This window comes from Ursus maritimus, assembly GCF_017311325.1.
Source record: "Ursus maritimus isolate PB19 chromosome X unlocalized genomic scaffold, ASM1731132v1 scaffold_X1, whole genome shotgun sequence".
In the NCBI taxonomy this organism is placed as follows: Eukaryota; Metazoa; Chordata; class Mammalia; order Carnivora; family Ursidae; genus Ursus; species Ursus maritimus.
The window spans coordinates 55,669,855-55,686,031 of record NW_024423319.1 but is presented as its reverse complement, the minus strand read 5'-3'; the positions used below and the strand labels follow the sequence as shown (position 1 = coordinate 55,686,031).

Below are 16,177 nucleotides of genomic sequence, written 5' to 3'. Positions count from 1 at the left end.
TTGGCAGATCTCAAGGAAAGCCAAGGGGAAAAACTGCTTTCTATAAATAATTAAATAGCCACTGTCACCACCACCAACAAACCCATAACTCATGCCAATATACACACCCACACACACAAATGGCTACTCTAGAGCTAGTGGCCCTGTGTTATTCTCAGCCTTTAGGACCAAAACTAAACTGTGTCCTGGGACACAGTTATTCACTTTTGTGATAAGTAAAGCAAGAATAATATTCCCGCTGATAAATGGGTGAACTATTCTTCATTCCATAGTCCTGTGAAGATCATCATTCTGCTTTAAAAAACTCAGAGGTCTCCTAATTAGGATCAGGTAAGCCCTGTAGACATCAGAGTTCTGATTAACTTCCTTAAGTAGGAGATTTGTGGCAACCAGAATTCTCTAATTCTGTACTACATATCTGTACTGGGGCTTCCCAGTTCTTGCAAAACTCTTCATGTTTATTGATTCTTTGTATGATGAGCCCCAAAGTACACTCAGTCCCACCTACAACATCCACTCTGGTTATGGGGTGGGACAGATTCTTGGTTTTTTGTTTTCATTTTTGCCTTTGTATTTTACTCTAATGAAATCTATAAAAGATCTTTCTAAAATGAGATGAAAACTAAAACCTTTAATATAATACCCTAAATTACTCATCCATAATGCTACTGGAGATCCTCTCAATATTCTGATATATTTCTCCTCAATCAAATGTTGAAACAGGCCTGCAAACAGTCAGACTTTAGGCCCAAGTATTTTACCAATAATCACTGTTTTTGCTCTAATACAGAAAATGGTTAAACTGAATATCTATGAAAATAGGTCTATTCATACAGATCACTGCTTCACTTATAATCTGATAGTTCTCTCAGAGATAATGCAAATTCATACACCATTCAGAATCTCTAACGGGCTTTAAAATTTAGATAGAATTTCAGCTATATTAACAATTCTAGATGGCCACCTTTGCTAACATGTTGGGATCAGGAGACCTGGAAGCTATGATCCCTTGGGTCATAGAGAACAGTGGAAGGAGAAGGTGGGCAACAGCCAGTATAGAGAAGAGGGAGGAGTAAAGAGAGAGGGGTGTTAGAACTAGTGGTCTTTCCCATAGAAATTTATACCCTCTTTTCCCTTGCCTGAGAATAATACACTTCTGCCATCCCTTCCCACCCTCTAAATACTCAACAAAACTAGAAAATATCCTGGGTGTTAAAAAAATAAAACAACTGTCTTCATATTTTTTGTTAAGATATTTATACTTCTTTTAAACCACCATAAGGTCATAAATAAGAAACTCTGACTATTGGGTAAAAGTTTTAAGATTGAAGTAAATTTACTGGATATACCAATTTATAAGTAATAAATATACATTAGAAATCTGACACTAGGGTAGACAAAGGTTTCTTAGATAACACACAGAAAGCAATAAAACTACTGATAAAGTGGAATTCATCAAAATGAAAAAGTTCTACACTAAATACATCATTTTAAAAGTGAATGGGCTAGCCACAAACTAGAAGAAAATAGTCATAAAACATATATGACAAAAGACTGGTATCCAGGATATATAAAGATATTTTTCAACTTAATATGACAAATATTCAAATTTTTAAATGGGCAAAGGGCTTGAACAGACATTTCACAAAGGAAGATAGATGTGGTTAATGAGCACATAAAAAGGTACTCAACCTAACTAGTCATTAGATAAGTACACATTAGTCTACAGCCATACCATTCTGAACATGCCGTCTCATGTGATCCTGGAAGCTAAGCAGGGTCGGGCCAGATTAGTACTTGGATGGGAAATAAGTACATATTAAAATAAGCATTAAAAATGAACATAATGAAATAGCACTACACATCCACCAGAAGAGTTAAAATTTAAAAGGCTGACAATACCACGTGTTGGTGTGGATGGCCAGAACACTCAAACATTTTGGTGGGAGTGTAAAATGGTACAAACACTTGGAAAACTGTCTGGTAGCTTCAGAAAAAAGCTAAACATGTAACTACCCTACGACCCAGTAATTCCATTCCTAGGTATTTACAAACCAGGAAAGTATGTGTTCACAAAATACTTGTACAAGCTTTTTCATAGTAGCTTTATTACTTAATAGCTCCAAACTGATCAGAATTCAAATATCCATCAATAGGCAAATGGATAAATAACTGAAGTATAGCTATAGGATTGATACTATTCACCAATGAAAATGAATACTGGTAACAACACAGATTAATCTCAAAGCTAAGTGAAAGAAGCTCTTACCCAAAAAAGAGTACATTCTGAATGATTCCATCTATATGACATTCTAGAACAAGTTAAATTAATTATAATAAAAAATATCCCGAGAGTGACTGGGTGGGAATAAGGGCAGGACTTGACTTGGATGGGACATAAGAGAACTTTCTAGAGCAAAGACAGTATTATTTTATCTCAATAAGATTCTTAGTTACACAAGTGTATGCATTTCCCAAAACTTCAAAATGGTACACTTAAAATTCTAAAAAAAAAAAAAACCATAAATATTGAACTCTAGAATAATATGAATGCTGAAGTGTTCTAGACTGAAGGTACTTGATTGTGTACAACTTACTTTGAAACATACAAAAGAATAAGATGGAATAATAAATGGAAAGAAAAATGAATACATGGGCAGTTATGTAATAAAGCAAATACAGCAAAATGTTAACAGTAGAATCTAGGTAGTGATACATGCTCATAGTACAATTTTTTCAACTTTTTTGTCTGAAAATTATAATAAATTGTTAGAAAAACAAAAGTAACCTGAGTTTTCAAACATGGACCAATATGTGCCAATTTACACAGTATTTTCTATTATCAAAAGCTTACAGATAGTCTAAAAGAAAGTCACCTTGCTGTTTCTTTCCATTATTAAATGACCTAAAGTCAGTTCACGGTCAAATTCCTTTTCCCCCTATATTTGGTCATGGTTTTTGAGAGCCAACTGGTTCTAGTACTTTTCCGTGCAGCTCACATTTTCAACTTTTCCTGTTGATGTGTTCTTAACATTAGCATCTGGTGATCTCTCCAATGTATATAAAAGGTGAAACATGGTTTTCATTACTGTGGTCTTTCTGACCAAAGAGTGTAACATAATTATTAATAAACTCACTAGAAAACCAACACAGATTTACTAAGTTCCTTTCGATATTTGTATAGTTCTAAGTATGGTTTATAATACCCCTTCATGAGAAAGCAAAAGACTTTAGGTATCAAAATCAATATGGCAAAAAGAAAATGAAAAAAATCAATGTAACATTTTAATATGCTCTCTAGGAATATTATTGCAATGAAATAGTAAAAATTAAAGTCTACCAAATATTTTCTTAAACTTTATCTTTAAGAACACAGCTTCAGAATTCTGACATTCAAATTCAATTTATAAAATACTATTTCTACTCTCTTTAAAAGTATTTCTGCAGGGAATAACAAAGCTAGGTTACTGGTTTTGTTTTTAAAACCCCATAGACACAATTTATTTTAAGGACAAAGTGAGAACTTCCTGACAGAAAACAAAAGTGAGAAAAAAGGGGAATGGAACATTTTCTGCCAATTTTGTGTCACGACTGCCTCTGTACATCAAATAAAGGAAAAAGAAGTTTATGATAAAGGATGATGTTTATCTCTAATGCCAGGGAACGCTATTTTATATGGTGAAAGACTTCCTTAAAACTAGAGTCTCTTTGTAGAACTATAAAAAGACTATTCATCGTATTTAAACAGCAAATATAAAACTCATGTCTAGGGTGCCTGGGTGGCTCAGTCGGTTAAGCGGCTGGCTCTTGATTTTGGCTCAGTTCGTGATCTCAGGGTCCTGGAATCGAGCCCCAAATCTGGCTCCGTGCTTGGCAGGGAAGTCTGCTTGTCTCCCTCCCTCTGTGCCCCTCCCCACCATTCACATATGCCTGCTCTCTCTCAGATAAGGAAATCCTTAAAAAAAATAAAATAAAAACGAATGTCTAAAGTCCTCTGAAGTCTCGTGACAGTTAAGTGACCTAGTCCTCTGAAGTCTCGTGACAGTTAAGTGACCTATAAAATAGTAAAGATCACAAATGGACATTTTTATTTTCAAAGATAAAAAAATCCCAATAATCACAATACTAAGGTATAGCTCTCCACGGTGTGAAATGTTGACCTTAAAACTGTAGAAAACATGATTTTAATATTTCTGAAGTTTTACAAAGCTTACTTAAAATACTACCTAAGTTTTTCCAGACACAGAAAGGAAATGGTTACACAATTATCTCCATTAACACCAACCAATAAAACAACAGAAAAAAAATAGTTTTAAAACAATAACAAGAGGGGCGCCTGGATGGCTCAGTCATTAAGCGTCTGCCTTCAGCTCAGGCCATGATCCCGGGGGTCCTGGGATCGAGCCCCACATCGAATCGAGCCCCACATCGGGCTCTCTGCTCAGCAGGAAGCCTGCTTCTCCCTCTCCCACTCCCCCTGCTTGTGTTCCCTCTCTTGCTCTGTCAAATAAATAAATAAAATCTTTAAAAAAAATAGCAAGAGATTGCTCATCCTTTACACAGTATTTAATATTAAAGCAACATCATTTTGCTTCATGTCTGCTAGTAGACATAAAGAAAGTTGAGCTATATGAGAAGGCTGAGTATTAAACCTATTAATTAGAGCCTATTTATTAAATCCTAACAATCTTCTTTTCCATTGTATGTCATAATTATAATTCAGTGTTGAATATTCAGCAACACCCATAGCTACATGATGCTAAACTACATCCTTAGTGGGAAATGGCTTCCGTAAGCAAGTACAAGAACATGGACAAAAGACAGAGCTACGAACATTCAGGCACATAGATCTGAGAATTCTTTTAATTATTAAAGAACAAAGGAGTTAAAAAAGGAAGCAGCACAGATCAATCTCTAGGCCTCCCCTATTCTATATTCACTGCTCCTACAATTCCATTTCCTTATATAGTAGTAATTCCACCCCTTCCACTGACAGCATTTTTAATGTTTTGTTTTTAAAACTGTTTTTACAACTATTTTCTCATGGACTTTTCCAGCAATCTTGTGAAGTAGGTAAGGTATTTTACAGATGAAGACACTGCTGTTGTCTATGTAGAAATTAAGTCACTAGCTCAGAGCCACACAACTACAAACAGTAGAACTGCAGTTAAAATTCAGTTCTCCTAAATCCTAATCCTATCCATTGGAACATAATCCTAAATTCTAACCTGGCTAGCATTATTTCGTCCATAGGATATCATAATGTACCTACAGTTCAATGAAGCCAAACACTTAGATATCAAATACTTGTGGTAAACACAGCATAATGCATAAGCTTGTCAAATCCCTAAGTTGTATGCCTGAAACTAATTTAACATTGTGTTTCAACTATACTCAAATTAAAAAAAAAAATGTCACCTGGACCTGATTACTAAATTCACCTTTCCCAAATGTATCCCACTAATAACATGGACTATTAATAGGTGTTCCAAGGAAAAAAAAGGTACAATGACAAAATAAATTTAGAAAACACTAGGTTTTTAAAAGTTAAACCACCAAAAAAATGCTTTATGACAGAGCTTCTCAGCACCGTTATGAGTTGTATGAGAAGACTGAGTATTAAACCTATTAATTAAAGCCTTTTTATTAAATTCTTAGTGCCATGTCTGTTCTCACCAAGAGGAAAAAATTTAGTTGACCAATGAGCATTTTTCTTAAAAAGCATTTGAAGGGACTGGGGGGTTCAACAAAACATATTTTGAGAAATGCTGCCTTAATTCATATTAAGGTGAAGGAGAAAAATAGGATAATATATATGATAGAGCTTGCCATTTTCCATTCACTGTTCACAAGAATCCCGAGAGATTGGTGCTAAAAGTATCCCCATTTTACAATTAGGAAAAAACAACAACAACAACAACCAAGAGGTTGACTATCTTGTTTATTTAACTCACTCAGCTAGGAAATGGCCTGGATTTAAACCAAGGGCATATCAGACCCCAAAGTCCAAGCTCTTTCCACTATAAAGACTGTCTTCTATAATCTACAACACTGTAATATTTAAAATTATAAACATAAGCATATAACACAAATCCCAGAATCTAACTTACTATCAGTAAAGGCAATGGAATCTGTTTACAGATATTAGAACGATGTCTAATTTTTGTTTTGCTTCTCCAATTCATCTGGATAATGAAAATGAGAAAATAATTTCATGACTACATCTACTCTAATGCCAGAGCTGGAGGGACTATTCATTTCTAGGACCTAAAATACAACCTTTTTTTTTTTTTTGCATTTCTCAACTTTAATGTGTTCAAATACCTTTATGTATATGATAAAAGCAGGAAAATAACAGTGTGGTATGTCTACTACTATTGACTTACCAGCTATTAAAGAGTACAAATATACCATGCACATTAAGAGAACTTATTCCATTTAAATCTGATTGGACTACTATTAAGAATCAAGACATGTTTCTACCTTCCTGGTTAACAGAACAGACCAGGGAATATATCGGATTTACTCCCCACACAAATTCTCCTTTACTAAAACCTCCATATACCTGATACACAAGAAAGCCAAGTTCCTTTCACAATCCACTCGTTCCAAGATAAAGGTATGTGGGCCTCCTTGGTAGACTATGCAGATGCAATTCTAATGTTAGAGAGGAAGATCAGGCCCTTACTCGGTTTTAAAAGCATCCCATGAGGCTACATTAAGTTGCTTTGACAGTCGGATCAGTCTCCCAGAATGAAATACTACAGGCTGAGTCCCCATTAATTAGGGTTGGACAGAGAGCCTCCTATGTTGACAGTTATTAGTCATTGACACTAGGCCACCCACTCAAATCCATTTTTGGACAACCAAACCAGGTAGATAAGTAATATACACAGATTGCCCTAAATTCTTGTTTTTCTCTGTGATCTCATCTATTCTTACTGACTCAATTATCACTTCTCTGCTGATGACTTACAAATTACTATCTCCAATCTGAGCACCTCTGGTAAACTCCAGACTCACAGCTATTTGGGGCTGGAAATACATCAGCTAACTGGACAACTCCGTTTATTAAATATCCCTGATTAACTTTAATCTCTACATGATGAAAAGACAAATTTTTTATCTTTTACCCACGCCATGTATCCTACTGGGCTCTTGCAGTGACTCTTCAAGGTAAGTCATACACTAGCCACATTTTAGACTTGAGGAAAACAACTTAAATCACATAACTAATCACTGACAGAGTCACAACGTGAATCAGGTCTCTTGACCCTCAAATCGAGTGTTTGTGTCTGTTTTCCAACGCTACGGCTTTTCTTGGACAAAGAGCATAGGATCTGCTGTCAAAAGGACCTGGGTTTAAATCCCGGCTCTTCCCCTAATAGACATGTGACACTGGGCAAGTTATTTCAATTCTCTTAATTTGTTTCCTCATCTGCAAAAGGGGAAACATTACACTTCTTTTAGAGAAGTATATTTCAGAAAAATTTCTCTAAAATTACAGTTTAGAGAAATATAAGAATTAAATAACTTAATATCTGTAGACTACCAAACACAGTACCAAGCAAATATTCCATAAACAGAAACTATTATTATTATATGACTTCATCTCAAATAGCAAACAACATGCTAAATGCTAGATTAGGTTAAGCAAATTAAAATTACTTTCACTCATAAATTAGTGTCGCAGACATAATGATATCTCTTTAAAGTGGGAGAATATGGAAAGGAGAAAACCAGGGCAACACTTATTCTTTAATATTTCATATATATTTTTCTCACCCCTACATGAGACCACTGTTTTCTTTATCTAAATAATAGAAGGTAGAGGACTTCTGCAAGATGGTAACACAGGAAAATCCTCAATTCACCTCTTCCCATGGACACACCAAACCTACAACTACATATGGATGATTTCCCTCTGAAATATATATATATTTTTAAATTTTTTATTATGTTATGTTAGTGTTCCATGACTCATTATTTGCGTATAACACCCAGTGCTCCATGCAATACGTGCCCTCCTTAATACCCATCACTGGCCTATGCCAGTCCCCCACCCCCCTCCCCTCTGAAGCCCTCAGTTTGTTTCCCAGAATCCATAGTCTCTCGCGGTTCATTCCCCCTTCTGTTTACCCCCCTTCATTCTTCCCTTCCTTCTCCTACAGATCTCCTTGCTATTTCTTATGTACCATAAAAGAGTGAAACCGTATGATAACTGTCTTTCTCTGCTTGACTTATTTCACTTAGCATAATCTCTTCCAGTCCCGTCCATGTTGCTGCTAATGTTGGGTAATCGTTCCTTCTGATGGCTGAGTAATATTCCATTGTATATATGGACCACATCTCCTTTATCCATTCGTCTGTTGAAGGGCATCTCGGCTCCTTCCACAATTTAGCTATTATGGGCAATGCTGCTATGAAATATACTTGAAAACTAGATAAGCTGCTTCTCCACAACAAAGAATTAAAAAACCAAAACCAGATGGCAGGAGAGGCAGAGACACAATCTTGCCAAAACTCTACCGTGGTACTGGGGCACACAACAGAGAGGGGTCTCACAAGTCCAGTGCTTCTCAATATGTACATGCTAGTAAGCAGTAAGTACTTACTAATCAGTAATTACTTTAAAGACAAATGGATTAAATTCTCCTAACAAAAGACACAGAGTGGCTGAATGGATAAAAACACACCACCATCTGGGGGCACCTGGGTGGCTCAGTCAGTTAGGCATCTGCCTTTGGCTCAAGTCATGATCTCAGGGTCCTAGGATCGAGCCCTGCATCGGGCTCCATGCTCAGCAGGGAGTCTGCTTCTCCCACTCCCTCTGCCTCCTTCATGCTCTCTCCACTGTCTCAAATAAATAAATAAAATCTTTTTAAAAAAACCAACAAAACAAAACACATGACCATCTATATGCTGCCTACAAGAAACTCACTTCTTGTAGGACAAACACTGGAAGTGAATTGAAAAAGTATATTCCACGCAAATGGAAACAAAAAGCTGCTACAGCTATACTTATATCACACAAAATAGACTAAAAGAATGTAATAAAAGACCAAGAGGGACACCACATAATGACAGAGGTGACAATCTAGTAAGAAGATATAACATTCATAATTATATATGCACCCAACATAGGAGCACCAAAATATATAAAGCAAATATTAGTAGACCTAAAGGAAAAAATGGCAACAATACAATAATAATGAGGTACTAACACCCCACATACATCAATGGATAGATCACACAGAAAATCAATAAGGAAACAGTGGCCTTGACTGACACATTAGACCAGGTTAATGTAATTGATATATACAGAACATTCATTCATTCCCAAAGCAGAATACACATTCTTCTCAAGTGCATGTGGAATGTTCTCCAAAACAGATCATATGTTAAGCCACAAAACAAGTCTTAACAATTTAAGAAGACTGAAATTGTATCAAACATCTTTTCCAGCAACAATGATATGAAACTAGAAATCAATTACAAGAAGAAACCTGGAAAAAATGCACAAATATATGGAGATTGAACAACATACTACTGAACAACCAATGGGTCAATGAGGAAGTCAAAAAATACACTGAGACATGGGGCACCTAATTGGCTCAGTTGGTGGACCATGCAACTACTGATCACAGGGTTGTGGGTTCAAACCCCATGCTGGGTGTAGAAATTACTAAAAAAAATAATAAGATCTTTAAAAATGAATACATTGAGAGGTAGAAGAAAGAGAAATCAAGCAATCAATCCCATTTATAACTGCACCAAAAACCTTAAGATACCTACGAATACGCCTAACCAAAAAGGTAAAGGATCTGTAATCTAAATACTATAGAACACACTGGGTGCTATATGCAAATACTGAATCATGGAACATCGCATCAAAAACTGGGGATGTACCGTATGGTGACTAATATAACAAAAATTATTTTAAAAAAAGAACACTTATGAAAGATATTGAGGAAGACACAAAGAAATGGAAAAACATTCCATGCTCATGGATTGGAAGAACAAATATTGTTAAAATGTCCATGATTAACAAGATGTGCTCCATATATACAATGAAGTATTACTCAGCCATCAAAAAGAACGATTTCTCAACATTTGCTGCAACATGAACAGGACTGGAGGAGATAATGCAAAGCGAAATAAGTCAAGCAGAGAAAGACAATTATCATATGGTTTCACTCATTTATGGAACATAAGAAGTAGGAAGATCGGTAGGAGAAGAAAGGGAAGAATGATGGGGGGGTAAACAGAAGGGGGAATGAACCATGAGAGACTATGGACTCTGGGAAACAAACTGAGGGCTTCAGAGGGGAGGGGGGTGGGGGAATGGGATAGGCTGGTGATGGATATTAAGGAGGGCACGTATTGCATGGTGCACTGGGTGTTATACGCAAATAATGAATCATGGAATTTTACATCAAAAACTGGGGCTGTACCGTATGGTGACTAACATAATATAATAAAAAATATTACTAAAAAATTAAAAATATTAAAAAAAAGAAATGAAAAAATTGATATTTTATCCCTCAAAAAAAATGCCTATGTAACGCGAAGCAATCTACATATTCAGTGCAATCCCTATCAAAATACCATTGACATTTTTCACAGACCAGGAACAATCCTAAAATTCATATGGAACCAGAAAAGACCCCAAATAGCCAAGGGGATGTTGAAAAGGAAAACCAAAGCTGGTGGCATCACAATTCAGATTTCAAGCAGTGTCACCAAGCTGTAATCCTCAAGAAAGTATGGTACTGGCACAAAAACAGACACACAGATCAATGGAACATAATAGAGAACCCAGAAATGGACCCTCAACTCTATGGTCAACTAATCTTTGACAAAGCAAGAAAGAATATCCAACGGAAAAAAGACAGTCTCTTCCAAAAATGTTGCTGAGAAAACTGGACAGCCAGGTGCAGAAGAAAGAAACTGGACCACTTTCATACACCATACACAAAAACAAACACAAAATGCATGAAAGACCTAATTGTGAGACAGGAATCCATCAAAATCCTAGAGGAGAACATAGGCATCAACCTCTTTCAACTCAGCCACAGTAATTTCTTGCTACACAGGTCTTCAAAGGAAAGGGAAACAATAGTAAAAATGAACTATTGGGACTTCATCAAGATAAAAAGCTTTTGCACAGCAAAGGAAACAGTTAACAAAACTAAAAGGCAGCCAAGAGAATGGGAGAAGATATTGCAAATGACCTATCCAATAAAGGGTTAGTAACCAAAATATATAAAGAACTTATAAAACTCAACACCTACAAGACAAATAGCCCAGTTTAAAAAACGGGCAGAAGACATGAATAGACATTTCTCCAAAGACGACATACAAATGGCCAAAAGACACATGAAAAAATGCACATCACTCAGTATCAGGGAAATACTATCAAAACCACAATGAGACACCACCCATGCCAGTAAGAATGTCTAAAATTAACAACTCAAGAAAAAGCAGATGTTGGAGAAGATGTGGAGAAAGGAAACCCTCTTATAACACTGGAGGGAATACAAAATGGTACAGCCACTCTGAAAGACAGTATGGAGGTTCTTCAAAACGTAAAACTAGAGCTAAACTACAACACACCAATTGCACTACAATGTATTTAGCCAAAGGATACAAACATAGTGATTCGAAGGGGCACATGCACCTCAATATTTATAGCAGCAATGTCCACAATATCCAAAATATGGAAAGAGCCCAAACGTCCATCGACAGATGAATGGATAAAAAACAGGTGATTTCCAGGAGAGGGAAAAAGATGGCGGAGGAGTAGGGGTACCCTTTTTCAGCTGGTCCCGAGTCGAGCTGGATATATACCAGACCACCCTGAAAACCCACGGAATGAGCCTGAGAAGCAGAAAGATACGTCTGGATCTCTACAAATGAGTATCTCCAGCACTGAATATTGAGGTAGGAAGCAGGGAGCCATGAATCCACAGACAGATATCGGAAGATAAACGGAAGGGGGAGGGAGCCTCGGCTCTTGGGCACCAGGAAGCAGTAGTCACCTGCACTGGGGAGCGGGCTGGACTCGCGGACCAGCACCCGCCAAAGAGCAGACTGAGACCATGAGCCCGGGAACGCGCGCACGTCCAAACTGAAAACTTGAGCTCAAGAGCGCTCACTGGAACTGGACTAAAACCAGGACCTCAGGAGCACACGCGTCCGAACTAAAAACCAGAGCTCCGGAGCACACACTTGAAATAGACTGAAACCGGGAGCTCAGGAGCACTCGCACAACCAGACCGAAAACTAGAGCTCCGGAGTGCTCACTGGAACAGCCTAAATCCCGGAGCTCAGGAGCGTGTGCACGACTAGACTGAAAACCAGCGCAATGGAGAACGGGCGAACTACACTGAAACAGGGAGCTCAGGAGCGTTCGCGGGAACTGGGGGTGGCTGGCGGTGTTAGAAACACAAAGGACAGACCTGCGGGCCCAGGAAGTGAGGGCTGGGACACCAGCTATGGGGCGCACAACCGGGAAGCTGCAGGGATTTTGACAGCACCAACAGAAAAAGAGTTAAAGCGGCCAAGAGAGCTCAGTGGAGAGCGGACTGTGATCTCTCTGTTCCGAGTCAGAGGCTAGAATACAGCCAATGTTGCTCTGACTCTCAGTAGAGTCACAGAAAAAGGCCAGGGAAAACGGCCAGAGAACAAAAGCCCGGAAATAACAGCTCACATTGTGCAAATCCTCATCCCCCCTCGCAGGGGACAGGGCACCTCTACCCAAACAGGGTTGCCTGAATATCAGCGCAGCAGGCTCCTCCCCCAAGGGGGCAGGCTGAAAAATCAAGAAGCCCACATCCCTAAGGTCCCTATAAAACAAGAGCACATTGCCTGGGTCCTGGTCAATAATTTGGGCTCTGGGCAACCACACAACCTCTCCTCATCAGAATGACGAGGAGGAGAAATCCCCCCCAGCAAAGAAAAGATGAGCCTGTGGCCTCTGCTACAGAACTGATGGATATGGATATAACCGAATTATCAGAAATAGAGTTCAAAGTAACAATGGTCAAGATGATGTGTAGACTTGAAAAAAATATTAACGAAAATATTAACGAGAATATAGAATCTCTAAGGGCAGAAATGAGAGCGAATCTGGCAGAAATTAAAAATGCTACGGGATGAAATGCAGTCAAAACTAAATGCTCTGATGCCCAGGGTAAATGAGGCAGAAGAAGGAATTACTGAATTGGAGGATGGGATAGTGGAAGAGAAAGCTAAAAGACAAACATGGCTCAGAAAAATCCAATCTCAAGAATGCAGATTAAGGAGATTCTGATATTGGAATGTTTCAATGAGTCAGTAATCATCTGCATCCCTGAGGGGGTGGAGAAAGAGAGAGGTCTAGAAGAGATATTTGGACAAATTGTAGCTGAAAACTTCCCTGTAGCTGAAAACTTCCCTAATCTAGCAAAGGAAAAAAGCATTCATGTCCAAGAGGCAGAGAGGACCCCTCCCAAGCTCAACAAAGACAAACCTACGCCACGTCACGTCATAGTACAATTCGCAAATATTAGAACCAAAGATACAGTATTGAAAGCAGCCAGGGCGAAGACATTTCTCACACTCACAGGCAAAAATGTCAGAATAATGTCAGACCTGTCTACACAGACCTGGAATGAGAGGAAGGGTTGGCAGGATATTTTTAAAGTTCTATCCGAGAAAAACATGCTGCCAAGGATCCTTTATCCAGCAAGGCTGTCATTCAGAATTGATGGAGACATAAGCACCTTCCAGGACTGGGAGAAACTGAAGGAATTCGTAACCACCAACCCAGCCCTATAGGAAATATTAAGGGGGGTTATATAAAAGTAAAAAAGCGCCAAGAGTGATACAGAACAGAAAGTTACAATCTATAGAAACAAAGACTTTACAGGCAACATGACATCATTAAAATCATATCTCTCAATAATCACTCTCAATGGAATGGCCTAAATGCTCCCATAAAATGCCACAGGGTTGCATACTAGATAAAAAGACATGACCCATCAATTTGCTATCTACAAGAGACTCATCTTGAACCTAAAGATACATCCAAACTGAAAGTGAAGGGATGGAAAATCATTTCTCATGTCAATGGACCTAAAAACAGAGCTGGGGTAGCAACTGTCATAACAGATTCAATTTTAAACTAAAGACTGTAGTTAGAGACACTGAAGGGCACTATATTATTCTTAAAGGATGTATCCAACAAGTGGATATGAGAATTATAAAAATATCTATGCCCCCAACAGGGGAGCAGCAAGATACACAAGCCAACTCTCAACCAGAATAAAGACACATATAGATAAAAATACGTTAATAGTAGGGGACCTCAACATTCCACTATCAGCAATAGACAAATCACCTAAGCAGAAAATCAGCGAAGAAACAAGAGCTTTGAATGACATACTAGACCAGATGGACCTCATAGATATATACAGAACACTACACCCCAGAACAACAGAATACTCATTCTATTCTAATGCCCATGGAACATTCTCAAGAATAGACCATGTTCTGGGACACAAAACAGGTCTCAACCGATACCAAAAGACTGAAATTATGCCGTGCATATTCTCAGGCCACAATGCTTTGAAATTGGAACTCAATCACAAGGAAAAATTTGGAAGAAACTCAAACACTTGGAAACTAAGAACCATCCTGCTCAAGAATGATCGGGTAAACCAGGTAATTCAGAAGGAGATCAAACAATTTACGGATACCAACGAAAATGAAAACACATCAGTCCAAAACCTATGGGACACTGCAAAGGCAGTCCTAAGGGGAAAATACATAGCCATCCAAGCCTCACTCAAAAGAATAGAAAAACCTAAAATGCAGTTTTTATATTCCCACCTCAAGAAGCTGGAGCCGGAACAGAAGAACAGGCCTAACCCACGCACGAGAAGGCAGTTGATCAAGATTAGAGCAGAGATCAATGAATTAGAAACCAGGAGCACAGTAGAGCAGATCAACAGAACTAGAAGCTGGTGCTTTGAAAGAATAAATAAGATCGATAAGCCATTGGCAAGACTTATTCAAAAGAATAGAGAAAGGACCCAAATTACTAAAATTATGAATGAAAGGGGAGAGGTCACAACCAACACCAATGAAACAGGAACGATCATTAGCAACTTCTATCAACAGCTTTATGCCAATAAATTAAACAACCTGGAAGAAATGTATGCCTTCCTGGAAACCTATAAACTACCAAGACTGAAACAGGAAGAAATAGATTTTTTTAAACAGACCAATTAATTATGAAGAGATTGAAACAGTGATCAAAAACATCCCGAAAACAAGAGTCCAGGGCCTGACGGACTCCCCGGGGAATTCTACCAAACATTCAAAGAAGAAATAATACCTATTCTCCTGAAGCTGTTTCAAAAAATAGAAACAGAAGGACAACTACTAAACTCATTCTATGAGGCCAGTATTACGTTGATCCCCAAACCAGGCAAAGACCCCATCAAAAAGGAGAATTACAGACAGATATCCCTGATGAATATGGACGCCAAAATTCTCAACAAGATCCTAGGTAATAGGATCCAACAGTACATTAAAAGGATTATCCCTCATGACCAGGTGGGATTCATCCCTGGGATGCAATGGTGGTTCAACATTCGCAATTCTATCAGTGTGATAGATCATATCAACAAGAAAAGAGTCAAGAACCATATGATCCTCTCAATTGATGCAGAAAAAGCGTTTGACAAAATACAGCATCCTTTCCTGATTAAAAGCCTTCAGAGTGTAGGGATAGAGGGTACATCCCTCACTCTCATAAAAAGCATCTATGAAAAGCCTACAGCAAATAATCTTCTCAATGGGAAAAAGCTGGAAGCCTTTCCCTTAAGATCAGGAACATGACAAGGATTCCCACTCTCGTCATTATTATTCAACATACTACTAGAAGTCCTTGCAACAGGAATCAAACAACAAAAAGGGATAAAAGGTACTCAAATCAGTGAAGAAGAAGCCAAATTGTCTCTCTTCACAGATGACATGATACTCTATAGGGAAAACCCAAAAGACTTCACCCCAAATGACTAGAACTTCTAGAGCAATTCAGTAATGTAGCGGGATACAAAATCAATGCTCAGAAATCAGCTGCATTTCTATACACGAACAATGAGATGGAAGAAAGAGAAATTAGGGA

General features: G+C 38.0%; 1 protein-coding gene across 3 annotated transcripts in view; it reads right to left on the bottom strand.

The window, feature by feature from the left end:
* Positions 1 to 16,177, bottom strand: part of CHM (CHM Rab escort protein) — a 198,867-nt gene that overhangs the window by 136,382 nt on the left and 46,308 nt on the right. The window lies entirely within an intron of this gene.